Source organism: Scyliorhinus torazame, chromosome 2, assembly GCF_047496885.1.
Source record: "Scyliorhinus torazame isolate Kashiwa2021f chromosome 2, sScyTor2.1, whole genome shotgun sequence".
Taxonomy (NCBI): domain Eukaryota; kingdom Metazoa; phylum Chordata; class Chondrichthyes; order Carcharhiniformes; family Scyliorhinidae; genus Scyliorhinus; species Scyliorhinus torazame.
The window spans coordinates 16,513,355-16,538,879 of NC_092708.1; the positions used below are offsets into that span (position 1 = coordinate 16,513,355).

The window sequence follows — 25,525 nt, forward strand, 5'->3', positions numbered from 1 at the left end:
ATTTGTCAAGATGCCCCTTAAATGTCCCTATCGTCCCTGCCTCCACTACCTCCTCCGGTAGTGAGTTCCAGGCACCCACTACCCTCTGCGTAAAAAACTTGCCTCGTACATCTACTCTAAACTTTGCCCCTCTCACCTTAAACCTATGCCCCCTAGTAATTGACCCCTCTACCCTGGGGAAAAGCCTCTGACTATCCACTCTGTCTATGCCCCTCATAATTTTGTATACCTCTATCAGGTCGCCCCTCAACCTCCTTCGTTCCAGTGAGAACAAACCGAGTTTATTCAATCGCTCCTCATAGCTTATGCCCTCCATACCAGGCAACATTCTGGTAAATCTCTTCTGCACCCTCTCTAAAGCCTCCACATCCTTCTGGTAGTGTGGCGACCAGAATTGAACACTATACTCCAAGTGTGGCCTAACTAAGGTTCTAAACCATGTATGGGGTGGAGGGGAAGGAGGGGGTGGAGGGGAATGGAGAGGGTGGAGGGGATGGAGGGGAATGGAGGGGAATGGAGGGGGTGGAGGGGAATGGAGGGGGTGGAGGGGAATGGAGGCGTGGAGGGAAATGTAGGGGGTGGAGGGGAATGGAGGAGGTGGAGGGGAATGGAGGGGGTGGAGGGGAATGAAGGGGGTGGAGGGGAATGGAGGAGGTGGAGGGGAATGGAGGGGGTGGAGGGGAATGTAGGGGGTGGAGGGGAAGGAGGGGGTGGAGGGGAATGGAGGGGGTGGAGGGGAATGGAGGGGAATGGAGGGGGTGGAGGGGAATGGAGGGGGTGGAGGGAATGGAGGGGGTGGAGGGGAATGGAGGGGAATGGAGGGGGTGGAGGGGAATGGAGGGGGTGGAGGGAATGGAGGGGAATGGAGGGGATGGAGGGGAATGGAGGGGGTGGAGGGGAATGGAGGGGGTGGAGGGGAATGGAGGGGAATGGAGGGGGTGGAGGGGAATGGAGGGGGTGGAGGGGAATGGAGGGGGTGGAGGGGAATGGAGGGGGTGGAGGGGAATGGAGGGGGTGGAGGGGAATGGAGGGGAATGGAGGGGGTGGAGGGGAATGGAGGGGATGGAGGGGAATGGAGGGGATGGAGGGGATGGAGGGGAATGGAGGGGGTGGAGGGGAATGGAGGGGGTGGAGGGGAATGGAGGGGAATGGAGGGGAATGGAGGGGGTGGAGGGGAATGGAGGGGATGGAGGGGAATGGAGGGGAATGGGGGGGGTGGAGGGGAATGGAGGGGAATGGAGGGGATGGAGGGGAATGGAGGGGGTGGAGGGGAATGGAGGGGGTGGAGGGGAATGGAGGGGGTGGAGGGGAATGGAGGGGAATGGAGGGGGTGGAGGGGAATGGAGGGGATGGAGGGGAATGGAGGGGAATGGGGGGGTGGAGGGGAATGGAGGGGATGGAGGGGAATGGAGGGGTGGAGGGGAATGGAGGGGATGGAGGGGAATGGAGGGGTGGAGGGGAATGGAGGGGGTGGAGGGGTGGAGGGGAATGGAGGGGTGGAGAGGAATGGAGGGGTGGAGGGGAATGGAGGGGGTGGAGGGGGTGGAGGGGGGTGGAGGGGTGGAGGGGAATGGAGGGGGTGGAGGGGAATGGAGGGGGTGGAGGGGAATGTATGGGGTGGAGGGGAAGGAGGGGGTGGAGGGGAATGGAGAGGGTGGAGGGGATGGAGGGGAATGGAGGGGGTGGAGGGGAATGGAGGCGTGGAGGGAAATGTAGGGTGTGGAGGGGAATGGAGGAGGTGGAGGGGAATGGAGGGGGTGGAGGGGAATGTAGGGGGTGGAGGGGAAGGAGGGGGTGGAGGGGACGGAGGGGGAATGTAGGGGGTGGAGGGGAAGGAGGGGTGGAGGGGAATGGAGGGGGTGGAGGGGGTGGAGGGGAAGGAGGGGAACGGAGGGGGTGGAGAGGGATGGAGGGGAATGGAGGGGGTGGAGGGGATGGAGGGGGTAGAGGGGATGGAGTAGAATGGACGGTGTGGAGGGGAATGGAGGGGTGGAGGGGAATGGAGGGGGTGGAGGGGGTGGAGGGGGGTGGAGGGGAATGGAGGGGTGGAGGGGAATGGAGGGGGTGGAGGGGAATGGAGGGGGTGGAGGGGAATGTATGGGGTGGAGGGGAAGGAGGGGGTGGAGGGGAATGGAGAGGGTGGAGGGGATGGAGGGGAATGGAGGGGGTGGAGGGGAATGGAGGCGTGGAGGGAAATGTAGGGTGTGGAGGGGAATGGAGGAGGTGGAGGGGAATGGAGGGGGTGGAGGGGAATGTAGGGGGTGGAGGGGAAGGAGGGGGTGGAGGGGACGGAGGGGAATGTAGGGGGTGGAGGGGAAGGAGGGGTGGAGGGGAATGGAGGGGGTGGAGGGGGTGGAGGGGAAGGAGGGGAACGGAGGGGGTGGAGAGGGATGGAGGGGAATGGAGGGGGTGGAGGGGATGGAGGGGGTAGAGGGGATGGAGTAGAATGGACGGTGTGGAGGGGAATGGAGGGTGTGGAGGGTGGAGGGGATGGAAGTGAATGGAGGGGGTGGAGGGGAATAGAGGGGATGGAGGGGATTGTAGGGGGTGGAGGGGAATGTAGGGGGTGGAGGGAATGGAGGAGGGGAGGAGGAGGGGGAGGAGGAGGGGTAGGGGGGAGGGGAGGAGGAGGGTGAGGGGGAGGAGGGGGAGGCGAGGAGGGGGAGGAGGGGAGGGGGAGGAGAGGGAGGAGGAGGGGAGGAGGGGAGGAGAGGGGGAGGAGAGAGACGAGGAGGGGGAGGAGAGAGAGGAGGAGGGGGAGGAGGAAGAGGAGAGATGGAGGAGGAGGGGTGGAGGAGGGGAGGAGGAGGGGAGGAGGGGGAGGGGAGGAGGGGGAGGGGGTGGAGAGGAGGAGGAGGGGGAGGTGGGGAGGAGAGAGAGGAGGAGGGGGAGGAGGAGGGGGAGGAGGGGAGGAGAGAGAGGAGGAGGGGGGAGGAGGAGGGGGAGGAGGGGAGGAGAGAGAGGAGGAGAGGGGAGGAGAGAGAGGAGGAGGGGGAGGAGGGGAGAGGGTAAAACAGAGAGTATTCCACATAATTGAGTCCTTCCCCTCGGGGAAATGGACGTTTTCTAACATTGCGCCATCAAACAAATCCCAAATAATGTCAGCAAAAGTCCCTATTCTCAGGGCACATTGAGGACTCTACCGTCACATTTAAAAACTGTTCGATTTGCGGTCCTCAGATGTGTAATTCCAGCATTTTCTGTTTTATATCTGTGATCCTTTCTATGACCTTCACTGGCACATTCGGGGCATTAAGAGCTACCAATGTAAAGTCCAACTCATGTGTGCCATGAATACTCTGCAATTATCCCAGTTAAATGTGGTGAGGGGCGAGGGAAACAATTCCTCTCATTTTGTTTTCAATTTGAAGTTATTAATTCAGTGCTGTAATCTCCCTGCACACAGACACTCACACAGACACACACACACAGACACTCACACAGACACACACACAGACACACACACAGACACTCACACAGACACACACACAGACACACACACACTGCTCAAGCTGAGGCTGAAATCTCAGAAAACATTAAGCACCATTTCCATTTCTCTCTCGCTCTCTTACCTGAAGTCGCTTTTTTGCCCAGATTTTTTTCATGTTAACAGAGGAGCTCTCCCTCTCTCTCTCTCTGCTGCTGATGCTGATGAAGGTGATGCTGCCGGATGACAATTCTGTAAACCTCCTGACTGGCAGCTCACTCAGTGGAGCTAAAAAAGAGCTCCTCTCATTTTTGCTATTTCAGTCCACTGTGTGTGTATCTGTGAATCCCGTTAAAGCTGTGTGTGAGTTTCTACTTGTCTGTATATATCTGCATGTGCATCTCTCTCTTGGGTATCTGTGTATTTGTGTGTGTCTGTGTATCTCTGTGCGTGTGTCGGTGTATGTTTCCCCATATGTCAGCGTGTCTGTATGATGTGTGTGTATGTGTACAAATACTTCCAATCAAAGTAGGCTTTGCTCCCTCACAGCAATCCTCAGCTCGGCATCGGCAATGCAAATCATTTTCTTTGCAGATCTCTCTCCGCCAGTCTGCAGTGTTGCTACCCAGCTCTGATGTTGCAGAAAGAGGCAGGGAGAGGGCTAAACAAGGGCCGGCACACATCAGTGAGGTAAGCAGACCTCAGGCCTGTCTGGGCTCCTTCATCCATCAGCCCCTTGTGAGATTCTCCAGCTAGCTGCACACCCTCTTGTAGGCGATAAATTATACATACAAATCAATCCAGGTGACGTCAAACTGCTCCAGATCAATGTTCCTGTTGTGGTAACAGCAACTAGTCATGACACAGCTAAACTCCTCCCCTTAAAGCTCGGCTATCTCTGTCTCTCACGCACACACACGGGAAACAAATAATGGCTTCATCACAACACAAGCATCATCTAACAGCGGCAGAATTTATGGTGCACAACACAAATTGTTCCAGCCCCCTCCCTGGCCTGGTCATTTCCTTGCCGAATGTCACTAAAGGAACAGGTGGATGGTCCCAACATGTGATTTCTGTGGCCAGAGTAAAGGCAGATACTGAAGCATTCTTGTCACTGTTCATAGGTCGCAGGCTGTGAAAGAGCTGCTCAGCGCAATCTGCAGACATGGATTCATAGAAGGCTATAGAAGGAGGCCATTCAGCCCATCGAGACTGCACCGATCCTCTGAAAGAGCACCCTACCTAGGCCCATGCCCCGACCCTATCCCCGAATCCCACCTAACCTTTGGAGAGGGGAGGTTTAGCCGGGCCAATCCGCCTAACCTGCACATCTTTGGACTTGTGGGAGGAAACCAGAGCACCCGCAGGAAACCCACGCACACACGGGGAGAAGGTCCAGACTCCACATAGTCGCCCGAGGCCGGGATTGAACCCGGGTCCTTGGCGCTGTGAGGCAGCAGTGCTAACCACTGTGCCACCATGTCGGAAAAGGATAAAGTGGACAGATCTTCCAACAGTCTGACACGAGGGTGCTGTCCTGATTGGCCTCAGCCCCGATTTTTGAGCAAAAGAATTGTCGACGTTGATTTCCCATGTTAGTTTTGGGTGTGGGGGGGGCATGCTGGGGAATGAGGGGGAGCCGCATTGGGGCAGGTCTCCCACACGCACCCACTTCCAAAGTCCAGGTTAGCCAGGGAATTGGATCTGTTCCCTGCTTAAGACAAGCAGAAAGAAAATTTGGACACTTAAGATCCCACTTGGGGATTAGTTTTGAACTGACTCGGGGCGACATGCAAAGATCACACTGGATCCTCTGCCCCGCCAGCTCTCTCTCTCTCTCTCTCTCTCTCTCTCGAGGCAGTGGCACACAGCAGCTCAGGGGGCTATTGGACGCATATGTTCCTTGCTGCAAAGGCAGGACTCAGCGGGTACAGGGCAATAGTTCCGTCGGCGAATAGTTCTGCAGAGGGGTGTCCCCGTCCACCGTAACGGCCGTATCAACTTCTGGACTCCTGATTTCACACACTCTGTGCAGCCAGTTGAGGGCCAATGGAGGGTCAATACTGAGAGGTACCATCGTTCTACCTTTCAGATAGACCAGACAGACAAAGAGACGGACACAACTGTTTTGTTGAAAATTCATCATCACAGCAGAGGCTGAATTGAGCTGACGATACAAATAGAACAAGTGGCCATAATTCAAAACAGTCTCAGACAATAATTAAAATTGACATTGACTCTTACCAACTTTTACAGATGCACCATAGAAAGCATCCTGTCGGGCTGCATCACAGCCTGGTATGGCAACTGCTCGGCCCAGGACCGCAAGAAGCTTCAGAGAGTCGTGAACACAGCCCAGTCCATCACACGAACCTGCCTCCCATCCATTGACTCCATCTACACCTCCCGCTGCCTGGGGAAAGCGGGCAGTATAATCAAAGATCCCTCCCACCCGGCTTACTCACTCTTCCAACTTCTTCCATCAGGCAGGAGATACAGAAGTGTGAGAACACGCACGAACAGACTCAAAAACAGCTTCTTCCCCGCTGTTACCAGACTCCTAAGTGACCCTCTTATGGACTGACCTCATTAACACTACACCCTGTATGCTTCATCCGATGCCAGTGCTTATGTAGTTACATTGTATATGTTGTGTTGCCCTATTATGTATTTTCTTTTATTCCCTTTTCTTCCCATGTACTTAATGATCTGTTGAGCTGCTCGCAGAAAAATACTTTTCACTGTACCTCGGTACACGTGACAATAAACAAATCCAATCCAATCCAATCCAAATAGAAATCAAATATAAAATCATAAAAAGGGTTTATAGTTACAAACATTTCAGTACACCAAGACGTGGTAAAATGCAGGTCTCTTTAAATTAAGGAATAAAAACGAAAGAGTGTCTGCAATTGTCATTTTGTTTCAAAGCCCAGAGAACATATAGATCACAGCTGATCCATATCTTAATTCCATTTACACACTTTTAACTGTACCCCCTTGAAACCCTTACTCGGGAAAAATCGATTGATCTCAGTCTTGACAATTCCAATGACCCCCAGTGTCCTGGTCTCCGGCTGACAGAGTTCTGAGTTCTAGTCAGATAAATACTGTGGCTACCGGAGCAGGTCAGAGGCTGGGAATCCTGCGGTGAGTAACTCACGGCCTGACTCCCCAAAGTCTGTCCACCATCTGCAAGGCACAAGCCAAGAGTACGATGGAATACTCTCCACTTGCCTGGATGAGCGCGGCTCCAACAACACTCAAGAAGCTCGACACCATCCAGGACAAAGCAGCCCCGTTTGATTGGCATCCCATCCATCACTTGAAACATTCACACTCTCCACCGCCGATGAACAGTGGCAGCCATGTGTACCATCTGCAGGATGCCCTGCAGTAACTCACCAAGGCTCCTCAGGCAACACCTTCCAAATCCACGACCACGACCATCTAGAAGGACGTGAGCAGCAGATACCTGGGAACCCCACCACCTGGAGGTTCCCCTCCAAGTCACTCACCACCCTGGCTGGGAAATATATCGGCCGTTCCTTCACTGTCGCTGGGTCAAAATCCAGGAACTCCCTCCCTAACAGCACAGTGGGTGTACGTACACCAGCAGTTCAAGCAGGCAGCTCACCACCACCTCCTGAAGGGCCCAGCCAGCAAAGACTACAGCGCAGGAAAGAAATAAAAATGTCATTCCCTTTGCTTCCTATCATCACACACCAATGGCTGACCCCTTGTTCTGGACCCCCTGACCAAACAAAATAATTGCTCTCTACCTACCTGGTTAAATACTGTTTAAACATCTCAGTCAGGTCACTCCTCAATCTTTTTTTTTTAAAGGAGCAATTTAGCGCGGCCAACCCACCTACCCTGCACATCTTTGGGTTGTGGGGGCGAAACCCACGCAGACACGGGGAGAATGTGCAAACTCCACACGGACAGTGACCCAGAGCCGGGATCGAACCTGAGACCTCAGTGCCGTGAGGCAGCAGTGCTAACCACTAGGCCGCCATGCCACCCGCTCATCAATCTTTTAAACTTGCTGGAATGGGTATCACGGTGGTTAGCACTGCTGCTTCACAGCGGCAGGGACCTGGGTTCAATTCCGGCCTTGGGTGACCGTGTGGAGTGCGCACTTTCTCCCCGTGTCTGCGTTGGTTTCCTCCGGGCGCTCCGGTTTCCTCCCACAGTCCAAAGACGTGTAGGTTAGGTGGATTGCCTTGCAAAGGTTATGTGGGGTTATGAGGATAATAATAACAATCTTTACATTCACACTGCAATGAAGTAACTGTGAAAAGCCCCTAGTCGCCACATTCCGGCGCCTGTTCGGGTACACAGAGGGAGAATTCAGAACGTCCAATTCACCTAACAGCACGTCTCTCGGGACTTGTGGGAGGAAACCGGAGCACCCGGAGGAAACCCGCGCAGACACGGGGAGAACGTGCAGACTCCGCACAGACAGTGATACAAGCCGGGAATCGAACCTGGGACACTAGTGATGTTAAGCAACAGTGCTAGCCACTGTGCTGCCATATAGGGCAGGGGAGAGGGCCTGGGTAGGGATCCCTTTCAGAGAATCGATAAATTTACTCCTTCTGCACTGTAGGAATTCTCTGGGAGTCTGTGCGGCCATCCATCGTTTAACCCATTCAGTCCCCCTCCGGAGCTCGTGTCACCTTCCCGAGGTGGAGTTCAGCCCTGTGACAGCAGGTGTCTCCAAATGCTTCCCGTCCACGCAGCCGGCAAGCAAGCTGACCCCACATTCTGAGCACATACCTCCACGCTGCCTCACGCAGACGGAACACTCGGGCTAGATCTGTAACCAGCTTCGCATTGCGTCATCTCAGAAGGTGCGGACGACGCAAGGAGGAACGGAGAAAGGACACACATCCCCCCCAGCCACCCCCCCGACAACCTCCCCTCACCCATCGCTTGTCTGAGGGCCACAGTCGTCTCTTTAGCTGATTAAACTTTCCGCATCGATAGTTTTGAGTGGGAGAGCAACTCACGGCCCTGCTGATCCTGGACTTTGATTCATGTCCAATTTTATACAAACATTCATGGTAATTTGGAAAACTTTTGATCGAGCGATTGAGCAGAAACAGCTTCGAGTGACAGCGGCGGTGGGTGGGGGGGTCCAGTAACCCGGGACGACAGACCGAAGATAAAGAATTAGAAGGGAAATGAGGAGAGTTTGTTTTCCACAAGGAGTGGCTGGCGATGCCTGAATGGGCGGTAGGAGCACATTCAATGGGAGTTTTCAAAAAGGGGATAAGGAGTTGACAAGGAAGAAATTGCAGGGCTGTAGGATTGAGCGAGGGATTGGGGTGAATCTTTCAAAGAGGCGGGAGAGGCCGTCTCTGGACGGGCCCCAAGACCAAGATCATCCTTCAGAAACACTTTAGAACCCCTACAGTGCTCAAGGAGGCCATTCGGCCTTCCATGTCTGTACTGACCCTCTGAAAGAGCACAGGAGGAGTCCACTTGGATCACTGTGTCTGCCCCAGCTGAAATAAATTGTCCTGTCTAATCCCAACTTCCAGTCCTTGGCCTGTAGACCTGTAGGTTTCAGCACCTCAAGTGCAGGTACCAGTATTTTTTGAACATGATCATAGAATCATAGAATTTACAGTGCAGAAGGAGGCCATTCGGCCCATCGGGTGAGGGTTTCAGGTGGTGAGCTCCGGGTCCTCTACCCGCCTCAGTGTAAAGAATTCCCCTCCAATCCTTCTGCCAATTACTTCAATCCTCTGACCTGTGTGCTAAAGGATTATCTATCCAGACCCAGGGGCTGTTTAGCACAGGGCTAAATCGCTGGCTTTGAAAGCAGACCAAGGCAGGCCAGCAGCACGGTTCGATTCCCGTACCCGGCGCCGGAATGTGGCGACTAGGGGCTTTTCACAGTAGCTTCATTTGAAGCCTACTTGTGACAACAAGCGGTTTTCATTTCATTCCAGACCCTCCACCATTTCATACTTCAATTGAAACTACTTCAGTTTCAGTCAAAAGAACAAAGAAATGTACAGCACAGGAACAGGCCCTTCGGCCCTCCAAGCCCGTGCCGACCATACTGCCCGACTAAACTACAATCTTCTACACTTCCTGGGTCCGTATCCTTCTATTCCCATCCTATTCATATATTTGTCAAGATGCCCCTTAACTGTCCCTATCGTCCCTGCTTCCACTACCTCCTCCGGTAGTGAGTTCCAGGCACCCACTACCCTCTGCGTAAAAAACTTGCCTCGTACATCTACTCTAAACCTTGCCCCCTCACCTTAAACCTATGCCCCCTAGTAATTGACCCCTCTACCCTGGGGAAAAGCCTCTGACTATCCACTCTGTCTATGCCCCTCATAATTTTGTATACCTCTATCAGGTCGCCCCTCAACCTCCTTCGTTCCAGTGAGAACAAACCGAGTTTATTCAATCGCTCCTCATAGCTTATGCCCTCCATACCAGGCAACATTCTGGTAAATCTCTTCTGCACCCTCTCTAAAGCCTCCACATCCTTCTGGTAGTGTGGTGACCAGAATTGAACACTATACTCCAAGTGTGGCCTAACTAAGGTTCTATACAGCTGCAACATGACTTGCCAATTCTTATACTCAATGCCACGGCCAATGAAGGCAAGCATGCCGTATGCCTTCTTGACTACCTTCTCCACCTGTGTTGCCCCTTTCAATGACCTGTGGACCTGTACTCCTAGATCTCTTTGACTTTCAATACTCTTGAGGGTTCTACCATTCACTGTATATTCCCTAACTGCATTAGACCTTCCAAAATGCATTACCTCACATTTGTCCGGATTAAACTCCATCTGCCATCTCTCCGCCCAAGTCTCCAGACAATCTAAATCCTGCTGTATCCTCAGACAGTCCTCATCGCTATCCGCAATTCCACCAACCTTTGTGTCGTCTGCAAACTTACTAATCAGACCAGTTACATTTTCCTCCAAATCATTTATATATACTACAAACAGCAAAGGTCCCAACACTGATCCCTGTGGAACACCACTGGTCACAGCCCTCCAATTAGAAAAGCATCCCTCCATTGCTACCCTCTGCCTTCTATGGCCTAGCCAGTTCTGTATCCACCTTGCCAGTTCACCCCTGATCCCGTGTGACTTCACCTTTTGTACTAGTCTACCATGAGGGACCTTGTCAAAGGCCTTACTGAAGTCCATATAGACAACATCTACTGCCCTACCTGCATCAATCATCTTAGTGACCTCCTCGAAAAACTCTATCAAGTTAGTGAGACACGACCTCCCCTTCACAAAACCGTGCTGCCTCTCACTAATACGTCCATTTGCTTCCAAATGGGAGTAGATCCTGTCTCGAAGAATTCTCTCCAGTAATTTCCCTACCACTGAAGTAAGGCTCACCGGCCTGTAGTTCCCGGGATTATCCTTGCTACCCTTCTTAAACAGAGGAACAACATTGGCTATTCTCCAGTCCTCCGGGACATCCCCTGAAGACAGCGAGGATCCAAAGATTTCTGTCAAGGCCTCAGCAATTTCCTCTCCAGCCTCCTTCAGTATTCTGGGGTAGATCCCATCAGGCCCTGGGGACTTATCTACCTTAATATTTTTTAAGACACCCAACACCTCGTCTTTTTGGATGACAATGTGACCCAGGCTATCTACACCCCCTTCTCCAGACTCAACATCTACCAATTCCTTCTCTTTGGTGAATACTGATGCAAAGTATTCATTTAGTACCTCGCCCATTTCCTCTGGCTCCACACATAGATTCCCTTGCCTATCCTTCAGTGGGCCAACCCTTTCCCTGGCTACCCTCTTGCTTTTTATGTACGTGTAAAAAGCCTTGGGATTTTCCTTAACCCTATTTGCCAATGACTTTTCGTGACCCCTTCTAGCCCTCCTGACTCCTTGCTTAAGTTCCTTCCTACTTTCCTTATATTCCACGCAGGCTTTGTCTGTTCCCAGCCTTTTAGCCCTGACAAATGCCTCCTTTTTCTTTTTGACGAGGCCTACAATATCACTCGTCATCCAAGGTTCCCGAAAATTGCCGTATTTATCTTTCTTCCTCACAGGAACATGCCTGTCCTGTATTCCTTTCAACTGACACTTGAAAGCCTCCCACATGTCAGATGTTGATTTTCCATCAAACATCCGCCCCCAATCTATGTTCTTCAGTTCCCGCCTAATATTGTCATAATTAGCCTTCCCCCAATTTAGCACATTCATCCTCGGACCACTCTTATCCTTGTCCACCAGTACTTTAAAACTTACTGAATTGTGGTCACTGTTACCGAAATGCTCCCCTACTGAAACATCTACCACCTGGCCGGGCTCATTCCCCAATACCAGGTCCAGTACTGCCCCTTCCCTAGTTGGACTGTTTACATATTGTTTTAAGAAGCCCTCCTGGATGCTCCTTACAAACTCCGCCCCGTCTAAGCCCCTGGCACTAAGTGAGTCCCAGTCAATATTGGGGAAGTTGAAGTCTCCCATCACCACAACCCTGTTGTTTTTACTCTTTTCCAAAATCTGTCTACCTATCTGCTCCTCTATCTCCCGCTGGCTGTTGGGAGGCCTGTAGTAAACCCCCAACATTGTGACTGCACCCTTCTTATTCCTGATCTCTACCCATATAGCCTCACTGCCCTCTGAGGTGTCCTCTCGCAGTATAGCTGTGATATTCTCCCGAACAAGTAGCGCAACTCCGCCTCCCCTTTTACATCCCCCTCTATCCCGCCTGAAACATCCCCAGCTCACCCAACACCTTCTGAAGGGCAATTAGGGATGGAGAATAAATTCTGGCCTAACCAACGACGGCCACATCCCGTAAATGAATTTACAAGTCCCTTGTTGCTTCTCTGTAGCTCAACTAAAATCTCTCTTTTGTTTCTGATCGAATTCCCTGCTGAACGCCTCGATTGTATGTGCTTCCCCCACACTCTCAGGCAGCGCGTCCCAGATACTAACCACTTGCTGGGTGAAGATGCTTTTCCACGTGTCACTGTCGCCATCCTTTGCCAATTACCTTCCATCTGTGTCCTCTGGCTCTCGCTCCTTCCCCCAATAGGAACAGTTTATCTGTTTAATTTTGTCCAGACCCCTCACGGCTTTGAACGCCTCGATGGTTAACCGTCTCTACAGAGAACAACACCAGCGTCTCCAATCTAGCTCTGTCCCTCGCCCCTGCAACCATTCTCGGCAATCTTTTCGGCACCGTCTCGAAAGGTCCCCGTGGCCTTCCTAATGTGTGGTGCTCAGAATTGGATGCAATGCATTGAGGTCAAACCAGTATTTTATCAACATTCATCACAACTTTAGTACTCTATGCCTCCATTTCTAAAGTCAATGATCTCATTTGCCGCCCCGCTTGATTGCTCCTCCTTCCACAAACATTCACTCCCTCCGCCACCGACGCACAGTGGCAGCCGTGTGTACCATCTACAGGATAGAACATAGAACATACAGTACAGAATGAGGCCATTCGGCCCATCGAGTCTGCACCGACCCATTTAAGCCCTCACTTCCACCCTATCCCCATAACCCAATAACCCCTCCTAACCTTTATGGACACTAAGGGCAATTTATCATGGCCAATCCACCTAACCTGCACGTCTTTGGACTGTGGGAGGAAACCGGAGCACCCGGAGGAAACCCACGCAGACAACGTCAGAACCCACTGGCACCCCTTCATGTCCAGGGACGGTGTCCACACATGCCACCTGCTATTGACCCCCCTGACCCATCAGGCGTGCGGCTCACAATGCCCTCTCTGTGTCCCCGCAGGAGAAGACAGGCCATAATAACTGACAAAAGGCAAGACCACAGGGTGCGGAAAGCAGCAGGCTGCCTCCACCTCTGATATAAATCCTGGGGACACACCTAGACGTAGAAGGAGGCCATGAAAGATCAAGAGAGAGGATCACTGAGTGGGAACTTGGGGACAGGGGGCAGGGGATGGGGGGGGTCACTACCTGTAACTCGGGGGAATAGAAATCTGTTTACTCTTATAACATGTTATACCTGATACATCACCAACAAGCTGTCCTGGTCCACCCATGTCATCTTTACAACCAAAAAAGCACAATAGTCTTTCCTCAGGAAACGAAGCAAATTCGCATGTCCACATTGACTTTTATCAATTTTTTCAGATGCACCATAGAAAACATCCTATCGGGCTGCATCACAGCCTGGTATGGCAACTGCTCGGCCCAAGACCGTAAGAAACTTCAGAGAGTCGTGAACACAGCCCAGTCCGTCACAGGAACCTGCCTCCCATTCATTGACTCCATCTACACCTCCCGCTGTCTTGGGAAAGCGGGCAGCATAATCTGTCATGTCAGAGTACCTTTAAGAAATGGGTGTCTAAGAAATGTACCTTTAAGAAATGGAGTGATGTCAAAGTGTGGGTGGAGCTGAGCTCTACTTCTGCTTTTTAGTTTCAGTTTGAGAAAAAGCTTGGGTGTGTCTGTGTTTTTCAGTGAGCTGCATCTGAAGTAGAGCTGTACTGTTGATCTCTGCCATCCAAAGACTAGCTATGGATCACTTGGTGAACCCAGAATTGTAAGAGGTCTCAGTATTGAATGTAAACCTAATGTGCTCCTGTTTGAAGGTTTGTTTAGTCTTTTGGATGTTAAAAGGACAGCTTACAGGGTCACTTAGTGTTGTAGTCTTTGGGGTTGTATTTGATTTACTGGTTGTTAAGATGTTCACTGTTTGTTTTAAAAAGGTTAACTTGAGTTCATAGAGTAAACGTTGTTTTGTTTTAAAGAAATACTTGTCCATTTTCTGCTGTACCACACCTGTAGAGTGGGCCGTGTGCTCCCCATACCACAATCTATTAAAAGTTGTGGGCCAGGTGAACTCCATGCTACACTTTGGGGTTCTCTAAACACCAGCCCAGAACAAATCAAAGATCCCTCCCACCTGGGTAATTCTCTCTTCCAACTTCTTCATTCGGGCAGGAGATACAGAAGTCTGAGAACACGCACAAACAGACTGAAAAACACTTCTTCCCTGCTGTTACCAGACTCCTAAACAACCCTCTTATGGACTCAACTGATGTCTTCACACATCTTCTCTACTGAGTAGTACTACACTCCTGTATGCTTCACCCGATGTGTCTATGTATTTACATTTTCTATTTTATGTTTGCCCAATGTATTTTCTTTTCATGTACGGAATGATCTGTCCGGACTATACGCAGAACAATACTTTTCACTGTCCTCTCCACGATATTTAAAGATGGCTGGAAGCCCCTCCAGCCCCTACAAACGTCCCTACCGCTGTAACCTCCTCCAGCCCCTACAAACCTCCCTACCGCTGTAACCTCCCCCAGTCCCTGCACCCCTCCCTATCTCTGTAACCTCATCCAGCCCCCGCACCACTCCCTATCTCTGTAACCTCCTCCAGCCTCACAACCCTCCCTAGCTTTGCAACCTCCTCCAGCCACTACAACTTTCCCCATCTCTGTAACCTCCTCCAGCCCCACAACCCTCCCTATCTTTGTAACCTCCTCCAGCCCCACAACCCTCCCTATCTCTGTAACCTCCTCCAGCCCCACAACCCTCCATATCTCTGTAACCTCCTCCAGCCCCACAACCCTCCCTATCTCTGTAACCTCCTCCAGCCCCACAACTCTCCCTATCTCTGTAACCTCCTCCAGCCCCACAACCCTCCCTATCTCTGTAACCTCCTCCAGTCCCTGCACTCCTCCCTATCTCTGTAACCTCATCCAGCCCCCACACCACTCCCTAGCTTTGTAACCTCCTCCAGCCACTACAACTTTCCCCATCTCTGTAACCTCCTCCAGCCAATACTACCCTCCCTATCTCTGTAACCTCCTCCAGCACCTACAACGCTCCTGCTCTCTGTAACCTCCGACAGCCCCTACAACCCTCCCTCTCTCTGTAACCTCCTCCAGCCCCTACAAATCTCACTATGTTTGTAACCTCCACCATAACAATAATAATAAAAATAATAATCTTTATTAGTGTCACACGTAGGCTTACGTTAACACTGCAATGAAGTTACTGTGAAAAGCCCCTAGTTGCCACATTCCGGCACCTGTTCGGGTACACAGAGGGAGAATTCAGAATGTCCAATTCTCCTAACAAGCACATCTTTCGGGACTTGTGGGAGGAAACGGAGCACCCGGAGGAAACCCATGCAGACACGGGGAGAACGTGCAGACTCTGCACAGACAGTGACCCAAGCCGGGAATCGAACCCGGGACCCTGGCGCTGTGAAGTAACAGTGCTAACTATCTCTGTAACTTCCTCCAGTCCCTACAACCCTCCGTTTTTCTCTGTAACTTCCTCCATCCCCTACACCCTCTCCCTATCTCTGTACCTTCCTCCAGCCCTGCAACCCTCCCTATCCCTGTAACCTCCTCAGCCCCGACCACCCTCCCTATATCTGTAACCTCCTCCTGCCTCTACATTCTTCCCTATCTCTGTAACTTCCTCCAGCCCCTACAACCCTCCCTCGCCAGCTCTGAAACCATTCTCCAGCCCCTACAATCCTTCCCATCTCTGTAACCTCCTCCAGCCTCTACAACCCTCCCCATCTCTGTAACCTACTCCAGCCCCGACAAGCCTCCCTATCTCTGTAACCTACTCCAGCCCCGACAAGCCTCCCTATCTCTGTAACCTCCTCCATCCCCGACAACCCTCCCTATCTCTGTAACCTCCTCCAGCCTCTACAACCCTCCCCATCTCTGTAACCTGCTCCAGCCCCTACACCCCTCCCTATCTCTGTAACCTACTCCAGCCCCGACAAGCCTCCCTATCTCTGTAACCTCCTCCAGCCCCTACAACCCTCCCTATCTCTGTAACCTCCTCCAGCCCCGACACCCCCTCCCAATCTCTGTAACCTCCTCCAGCCCCTACAACCCTCCCTATCTCTGTAACCTCCTCCAGCCCCTACAACCTTCCCCATCTCTGTAACCTCCTCCATCCCCGACAACCCTCCCTATCTGTGTAACCTCCTCCAGCCCCTACAACTCTCCCCATCTCCGTAACCTCCTCCAGCACCTACAACCCTCCTCATCTCTGTAACCTCCTCCTCCAACTCTGACGAAACTCTGAGAATTCCGCGCTCCTTTGATTGTGGCCTCATTAACAATCGCGACGTTAATCGTGCCGTGCTGTCTGCTGCTTGGGTCAAAGCTCTGGAATTCTCTCGCAAGTAACTTAAAAATAGAAGAATTTGTAACGGGGCTGTGGGGCAGGTGGGACTAATTGGACAGACTTTTCACAGAGCTGACATAGTGACGATGGGCTGAATGGTGCCTCGGCACTGAGTCATGCAGGATCATGCTGTGATTCACCTCAGTCTGGCTAAACTCGCCAAAGATCAGCGAATGCTGGCACACTGCTGGATTCCCCTGCACTACGCAGTCAGGCTCTCTCACATAACGTAACCACTTTGTAAAATCAGACGTAGAACTGTCTATTCACTCAGGTCACTTGCCCTGCCGAGTGGCAGTAGTGAGGTACTGACCCGAGAAAGAGCAGCTCTAACTCTCAATTTTGCACAACTATTTTTTTCCAAACATTCACAGGTTTGAGTGTGCTACCTTCTCGAATAGGAGGTTAATTACTGAGCCTGCACCAGCAGCTGGGACCCCTCAGCCATATACCAGACACGCTCCACAATAGCCCGGATCAATACAGATATCGGCAAATGTTGCTAATTGTGTTTCTCTTTATTTGGCTCTGAAGATGGCGGCCAATATGGTCGCCTTCCTTAATTCTAATTACGTTTGCTCTAGAGTCGCCAGGTATCTCGCGATACCGCCACAAGGTTCAAACCGAATACTGATCAAAGACTCAATACACCAGTTAGTTAGTTCAAAGTCAAATGCTTATTTATTTACACACACAGTTAAATATACTCAAGCATAAAACTCTACAAACTAAACTATCACTACTGCTAAAGCCTATACTTCGCTTCGGGCGCCCACTCAGTCAGAGGAACAATGGCCGTTGTTTGGTTCTGAGGCTGCTGGGGTGGAACTGGTACGGGATAACAGCTAAGGTCGTCTGTCTGGTCGCGAGCGTTGACCTTGGACTTACTTGTTCTGGTGCAGCTGTTGGACGGGTCTCTCCTCGGTGAGAGCCGGGTCCAAGAGAGCGATTCTCTCTTGGGGGATCCTTCTTGTACCCAAAAGGGGCTTCGCGCGCTTTTGGGCGGGCCTTGAACTTGGCCCCAATTAATTGGGCCGTTTCTCGATCGGTCCTATCGATTTCCTCCAATAAAGGGGTGGGTGCCCTGACGGCTGGGCGTGTCCGAGGTGGCCGTTGGCCTGCTTTGTTCTGGTCTCCTCTGGCGCCGGGGTGTCTGTCTTAGTATCGTTTACTTAAATGTTACTCTTTTGTCCCCGGGGATGGCTCATTAGTATTAGGTTTGTAGTTTCGGTCTTGTCTGGGAGCTGCGGCTCTAATCAACAGACAAGCCCTGAACCTGCTTGTTTTCTCACTATTGTCCATTTTCCCTGTAATCTTTGCAAAGTGTCCATTTTGTAATCGGGAAGTGGCCATCCCGGATGGCTACACACAACAGCACCTATACTTCCTCAGGAAATTCGGCATGTCCACATTGACTCTTACCAACCTATACAGATGCACCATAGAAAGCATCCTATCGGGCTGCATCACAGCCTGGTATGGCAACTGCTCGGCCCAGGACCGCAACAATCTTCAGAGAGTCCATCACACGAATCTGCCTCCCATCCATTGACTCCATCTACACCTCCCGCTGCCTAGGGAAAGCGGGCAGTATAATCAAAGATCCCTCCCACCCGAGTTATTCTCTCTTACAACTTTTCCCATCGGGCAGGAGATACAAAAGTCTGAGAACACGCTTTGTAAGTTTATGTATTTTCATGATGTATTCTTATGTATTTATCGTATGTTCTTCGTCGTTTGTCTGCGCAGGCTTGGAGGGCCGAAGGGCCTGTTCCTATGCTGTGATTTCCTTTGTTCTATGATTTCATGTATGGAGCGATCCATGTAAGGGCAGCATGGTAGCATTGTGGATGGCACAATTGCTTCACAGCTCCAGGGTCCCAGGTTCGATTCCGGCTTGGGTCACTGTCTGTGCGGAGTCTGCACGTCCTCCCCGTGTCTGCGTGGGTTTCCTCCGGGTGCTCCGGTTTCCTCCCACAGTCCAAAGATGTGCAGGTTAGGTGGATTGGCCGTGCTAAATTGCCCTTAGTGTCCAAAATTGCCCTTAGTGTTGGGTGGGGTTACTGTGTTATGGGGTTATGGGGATAGGGTGGAGGTGTTGACCTTGGGTAGGGTGCTCTTTGCAAGAGCCGGTGCAGACTCGATGGGCCAAATGGCCTCCTTCTGCACTGTAAATTCTATGTAAATTCTATGATCTGACTGGACTGTACACAGAACAATACTTTTCATTGTACCTCGGCACACGTGACAATAAATCTAAATCTAATCTAAATAAAACAAACCTGAGGCAGAGTCCAGTGAGGAGGACTGTGCCTTTCAGGGCAATATCTTCGTCATGTCTGCTTCGAGCCCAACATTTGAGATGGGGAGGCTGAACTTGGCTAGGTTGACATGTTTTATATGATTCCGGTTGTTACAGGGGAAACAGACAGAAACCATTTTCCTCTGGTGGCAGAATCCAAAACTGCTTGAAAGTCATAGCTGGGCTTTTCAGTTTCTTCAGAAATGACCTTTTCCTACAAAGGAGACTGAAAACGCTTTGCTTCGATATCCTGGGAGTCAACTGACATTTCCAAGACTGAGGCTTTTGCTGAGTAAGGGAATTGAGATGAGGAGCAAAGGGGTAAAACAAATTGAGGTACACACCAACCGTGATCTAATGAGGCTGGTGGAAACAGGAGTCTTAGAACCCGTCACCGCAAGTGACTGGGCAACCCCCATTGTGCCTGTAATGAAGCAGAATGGAACGGGATTCATATCTGCGGAGATTTTAAAACAACCAACAATCCGGTTCTATGTGTGGATCAATACTCGCTACCACTGATCAAGGATTTGTTCACAGGTCGAGAAGTAGGCCATAACATACCTTGTTGTGCATGAAATCAATGGACACCGGAATGCAAAAAAACAACTAGTCAGCGATTCAAACACTGAATAAATCAGAAGTGTAGGTGCATTTCAACCCAAAGTTACCATTACAACTTGCCTGTGATGCTTCACCGTGCATTGTTCGAGCAGTGGTGTCACACATATTACCTTTGGGGAAAGAAAGACCAATAGCTTTTAGGTAGCGTAGCTTAACAAGTGTGGAATCAAAAACTGCTCCCAGTTAGAGAAGGAGGCGTGGAGTATTATTTTTGGTGTGTGAAAATTCCACCAATATAGTCATTACTTCACATTGCTGACGGATCACAGGCACTTGACAGCTATCTTTGGGCCATGTAAAGATATCCCATCATTGGAAGCAGGTGGACTCCAACAAGGGTCCTTGATTTTATCTGCAGATTCATATGGAATCAAATGCCATCAGTTGGAGAGCCATGCCAGTGCTGATGCACTGTCGTGTTTGCAATGCCTGGTACCACCCAGTACCACAAAATATCTTTCACTGTGCGCAGATAGTACACGTTCCGGTGACTGCCACCCAAGTCCAACGACAGACCGGAAATTAACCCATGATGGGAAAGGTCCCAAAAATAGTATTAAAAGGAAGGTTAGCAGGAACACATCCCAAATTTAAGCCATACATTTCCAGGAGACTCGAGTACGGGACGGGTGTTTGTTGTAGGGGATGAGAATAATAATTCCTCCAAATTTCCGACAAAGCGCATTGGAGCAAATTACACCCAGGATGGTGCGAGTGAAGGGACTTGCACGGAGCTACTTTTGGTGGCCAGGAATCGCTGCCCACATCAAGGGAAAAGCTGGACTGTGCCAGTCATGTGCGGGGGTAAGGAACGCACCACCGTAGGCCAAAAATGCCGTGGCGACGCCTGCACGTTGACTTTGCTGGTCCATTCGATGGGCACATGATCATGGTCACAGTGGACGCACACTCCAAGTGACCTGAGGTGGTTCTGATGAAGTCAACAACCGGGGAACAGACTATCGACAAAACTTTCGCGAGGTTTAGAAAGCCAAAACAAATCGTAAGCGACAACGGACCACAGTTTCCGACACAAGAGTTTGAAGCTATTTAAAGAGGTGTGGTTATTATTAACATATAATAATAATAATCTTTATTAGTGTCACAAGTAGGCTCACATTAACACTGCAATGAAGTTACTGTGAAAAGCCCCTCGTCGCCACATTCCGGCTCCTGTTCGGGTGCACAGAGGGAGAATTCAGAATGTCCAATTCACCTAACAAGCACGTCTTTCGGGACTTGTGGGAGGAAACCGGAGCACCCGGAGGAAACCCACGCAGACACGGGGAGAACGTGCAGACTCCGCACAGACAGTGACCCAAGCCGGGAATCGAACCCGGGACCCTGGCACTGTGAAGCAACACTGCCAACCATTGTGATACCGTGCATATAAGAGCAGCACCTTAGCCCTTATCCACAAATGGTCCAGCTGAAAGGGTTGTCCAAGTCCTTGGAGCATGGACTGAAGCCTCCAAAAGCAAGGTTCACTACATCACTGCTGCATGAACAAGCCTTTAACATCTTGGCACAAAGCCACACACGTGACAACCCAGAGTTCACCAACCTCGCTATTAAAGAAAAGGGAGCTGAGGACGATTTTTGACTTTCCCTTACCAGAGGAGACGTCTGACATAGTGGAGCGAAACGAACTGTCGCAGGCCTTGAGACGAGAAAGTAGCTCAAAGAAGCGCTTGTTTAAACAAGGTGAGCAAGTGTTAGTACACAGCACCACAGCCAACGGGAAGTGGGTACCTGAAACTGTTTTGACTCAAACTGGTTCAATCTGCTGCACAGTCCAAACGACAGACAGACATGTGTGGCGACGCCACACAGATCAATTGTTATCCACTCATGTCAGTGTGTCAGTGTCAGAACTACCTCTGGACGACACGGCCGTGACATAATGTCCAGTTCACCTAACAAGCTAGCTAGTAATATAAAGGACGATAGGAAGAATTTTTTTCAATATATAAAAGGTAAGAGAGAGGGAAGAATAGATTTGGACCACTGGAAAACATGGCTGGAGAAATAATAATAGGAAACAAAGAAATGGCAGAGGAACTGAATAGTTACTTTGCATCAGTCTTCACGGTGGAAGACACCAGTGGGATGCCAGAGCTCCAGGAGAACCAGGGGGCAGAGGTGAGTGCAGTGGCCATCACTAAGGAGAAGGTTCTGGGGAAGCTGAAAGGCCTGAAGGTGGATAAATCACCTGGACCGGATGGATTAGACCCCAGGGTTCAAAAAGAGATAGCTGAGGCCATTGTGGAGGCATTGGTGGTGATTTTTCAGGAATCACTGGAGGCAGGAAGGGTCCCAGAGGACTGGAAAATGACTAATGTAACACCCCTGTTTAAGAAGGGAGGGAGGCAGGGGCTAGGGGGCTTAGCACAGTGAGATAAACAGCTGACTTGTAATGCAGAACAAGGCTAGCAGCACGGGTTCAATTCCTGTACCAGCCTCCCCGAACAGGCGTCCGTGTTGGAATGTGCCGACTAGGGGCTTTCCACAGTGACTTCTTTGAAGCTTACTTGTGACAATAAGTGAGTATTATTATTATTATTATTAGGAGATGGTAAATTATAGGCCAGTTAGCCTGACTTTGGTCATTGGTAAGATTTTAGAGTCCATTATTAAAGACGAGATCGTGGAGTACTTGGAAGTGCATGGTAAAATAGGACTGAGTCAACACGGCTTCGTCAAGGGGAGGTCGTGTCTGACAAATCTGTTAGAGTTCTTTGAGGAGGTAATGAGGAAGTTAGACAAAGGAGAACCAGTGGACGTGATCTATTTAATTTTCCAGATGGCCTTTGACAACGTGTCGACGGAGGCTGTTTAATAGGTTCAGACCCCATGGTGTTAAGGGTAAGATCCTGGCATGGATCGAGGATTGGCTGACTGGCAGAAGGCAGAGTGTGGGGATAAAGGGGTCTTTTTCAGGATGGCAGCCGGTGACTAGTGGTGTGCCTCAGGGGTCTCTGCTGGGACCACAACTTTTCACAATGTACATTAATGATCTGGAAGAAGGAACTGAAGGCACTGTTGCTGAGTTTGCAGATGATCAAAGATCTGTAGAGGGACCGGGAGCATTGAGGAAGCAGGCGGGCTGCAGAAGGATTTGGACAGGCTAGGAGAGTGGGCAAAGAATTGGCAAATGAAATAAAATGTGGAAAAATGTAAAGTTATGCACTTTGGAAGGAGAAATGGAGGCATAGACTATTTTCTAAATGGGTACAGGCTTAGGAAATCAAAAACAAAAGATATTTTGGAGTCCTAGTTCAATATTCTCTTAAGGTTAACGTGCAGGTACAATCGGCAGTTAGGAAGGCAAATACAATATTAGCAATCATGTCGAGAGGGCTAGAATACAAGAGCAGGGATGTACTTCTGAGGCTGTATAAGGCTCTGGTCAGACCCCATTTGGAGTATTGTGAGCAGTTTTGGGCCCCATATCTAAAGAAGGATGTGCTGGCCTTGGAAAGGGTCCAGAGGAGGTTCACAAGAATGATCCCTGGAATAAAGAGCTTGTCGTATGAGGAACGGTTCAGGACTCTGGGTCTGTACTCGGAGTTTAGAAGGATGAGGGGGGATCTTATTGAAACTTACAGGATACTGCGAGGCCTGGAGAGAGTGGACGTGGAGAGGATGTTTCCACTTGGAGGAAAAACTAAAACCCATGGACACAGCATCAGACTGAAGGGACGATCCTTTAAAACCGAGATGAGGAGGAATTTCTTCAGCCAGAGGGTGGTGAATCTGTGGAACTCTTTGCCTGTGGAGCGCAACTCACTGACTGTCTTTATTCATTCATGGAATGCCAGCATCGCGGGCTGGGGCAGCATTTGGTGCCCGTCCCTGAGTGCATTAAAGATTCAACCCCATTGCTGTGGACCTGGAGTCATGTGTAGGCCAGACCGGGTAAGGTCGGCAGATTTCCTTCCCTAAAGGACATTAGTGAACCAGGTGGGTTTTTACAACAATCGAGAATGGTTTCATGGTTGTCATTAGACGTTTAATTCCAGATTTGTATTGAATTCAAATTTCACTATCTGCCCTGGCAGGATTCGAACACATGTCCCCAGAGCATTACACTGGGTCCCTGGATTACTAGTCCAGTGACAATACCAAAGAACAAAGAACAAAGAAAATTACAGCACTGGAACAGCCCTTCAGCTGTCCAAGCCTGCTCTGACCATGCTGCCCGTCTGAATAAAAACCCTACTACCCTTCCGGGGTCCATATCCCTCAAGTTCCATCTGATTCATGTATTTGTCAAGACGCCCCTGAAAGGTCGCTATCGTACCTGCTTCCACTGCCTCCCCCGGCAGCGAGTTTCAGGCTCCCACCACCCTCTGTGTAAAAAACTTGCCTCGTACATTTCCTTTAAACCTTGCCCCTCGCACCTTAAACCTATGCCCCACTCTGCCACTGCCTGCCCATGTGTCTTTAAGACAGAGATAGCTAGGTTCTTGATTAATGAGGGGATCAGGGGTTATAGGGAGAAGGCAGGAGAATGGGGTTGAGAAACATATCAGCCATGATTGAGACTTGATGGGCCGAGTGGCCTAATTCTGCTCCTATGTCTAATGGTCTTATGGCGTCACCGGCTGCTTTGTGGCCTTCTGCTTTTGGCCGAGTTGCAGCCTTTGTACAGCTTACAGCTCGTAAATAAACCTCTGCTGATTGTCACCTCTAACCCACGTGCTGCACTATTCCTTTCTTTTATGGTTCAAGTGCAAAGATACAACAAATATGAAACCTTTGTGTTTCCCAACATCTCCCCCCGAATGGCCTGTCTCAAATTTAAAGATTGTGTCCCCATATTCTGGCCTCCCTGACCAAAGGAAATGATTGCTCTCCACCTGCCCAGTTAACTCCGGTCAATAGTTTAAAATCCTAAATCAGACCAGTCCTCAATCTCCTCAACTGTAAATCCAGTCCGTGCGACCAGCCATTATTTAACCCATTAACCCCCAGGATTGCCCTCGCGATTCTGGAATGGGCAATAAATGCTGGTCTATTCAGCAACGCCCCCATCCTGTAAATTAATCCTGAAATAATCTCTCAACCACCATCGCTAAAACCAGACTATGGGGCAATTGTCACCCGCCTGGTTCTGGGAACTCGCAGGCCGCAATCTGGCTCCTGTATTTCCAACGTTAAACCAGTAACGACATTACCAAGCATAACCCATCGGTCGCAGGATGCTCCCGACCACTGAGGATGTGAAGGTGCCAGGGCAGGTGGACATGTTGGTGCTGGCAAGGCAAAGAATTGTGGGCCGAACATAACTCATATTTAAACCTTTCGCAAACTTTAATCCGTTTCCTGACCCGATTCATCCAATTATTTTGAAAGAGTCACTCACGCAGCTTGAACTGATGAAACTAACAGTCAGCATATGAGGATCAATTGAGTTCCAGAACTCCCACTTCGTTCCCAATTGAAGCTGAATCACTTGTTTGCATCAACACCGTCAGTATCTCAAAACCATTTTCATTTTATAGATACAGAGTAAAGCTTCCGCAATACCTGGACCCCGCAAGGCTGCGTCCTTAGCCCCCTACTATACTCCTTACACACACACGACTGCGTGGCAAAATTTGGTTCCAACTCCATCTACAAGTCTGCTGACGACACGACAATAAGGGTCGGATCTCGAACAACGACGAGATAGAGAACCTAGTGGAGTGGTGTAACAAGAATCTCTCCCTCAATGCCAGCAAAACTAAAGAGCTGGTCATTGGCTTCAGGAAGCAAAGTACTGTACAAACCCCTGTCAGCATCAACGGGGCCGAGGTGGAGATGGTTAGCAGTTTCAAATTCCTCGGGGTGCACATCTCCAAAAATCTATCCTGGTCCACCCACGTTGACGCTACCACCAAGAAAGCACAACAGCGCCTATACTTCCTCAGGAAACTAAGGAAATTCAGCATGTCCACATTAACTTGTACCAACTTTTATAGATGCACCATAGAAAGCATCCTATCGGG

At 50.4% G+C, this 25,525-nt stretch overlaps 1 protein-coding gene and 1 long non-coding RNA gene across 8 annotated transcripts in view; one reads left to right on the top strand and one right to left on the bottom strand.

Moving 5' to 3' along the window:
* Positions 1–25,525, bottom strand: part of spega (striated muscle enriched protein kinase a) — a 1,182,457-nt gene that overhangs the window by 1,055,025 nt on the left and 101,907 nt on the right. The window lies entirely within an intron of this gene.
* LOC140386424 (uncharacterized) lies at positions 8,234–14,190 on the top strand. The gene is made up of 2 exons (XR_011933615.1): positions 8,234–8,499; positions 13,568–14,190. It is a non-coding gene; the product is annotated as an uncharacterized lncRNA (long non-coding RNA).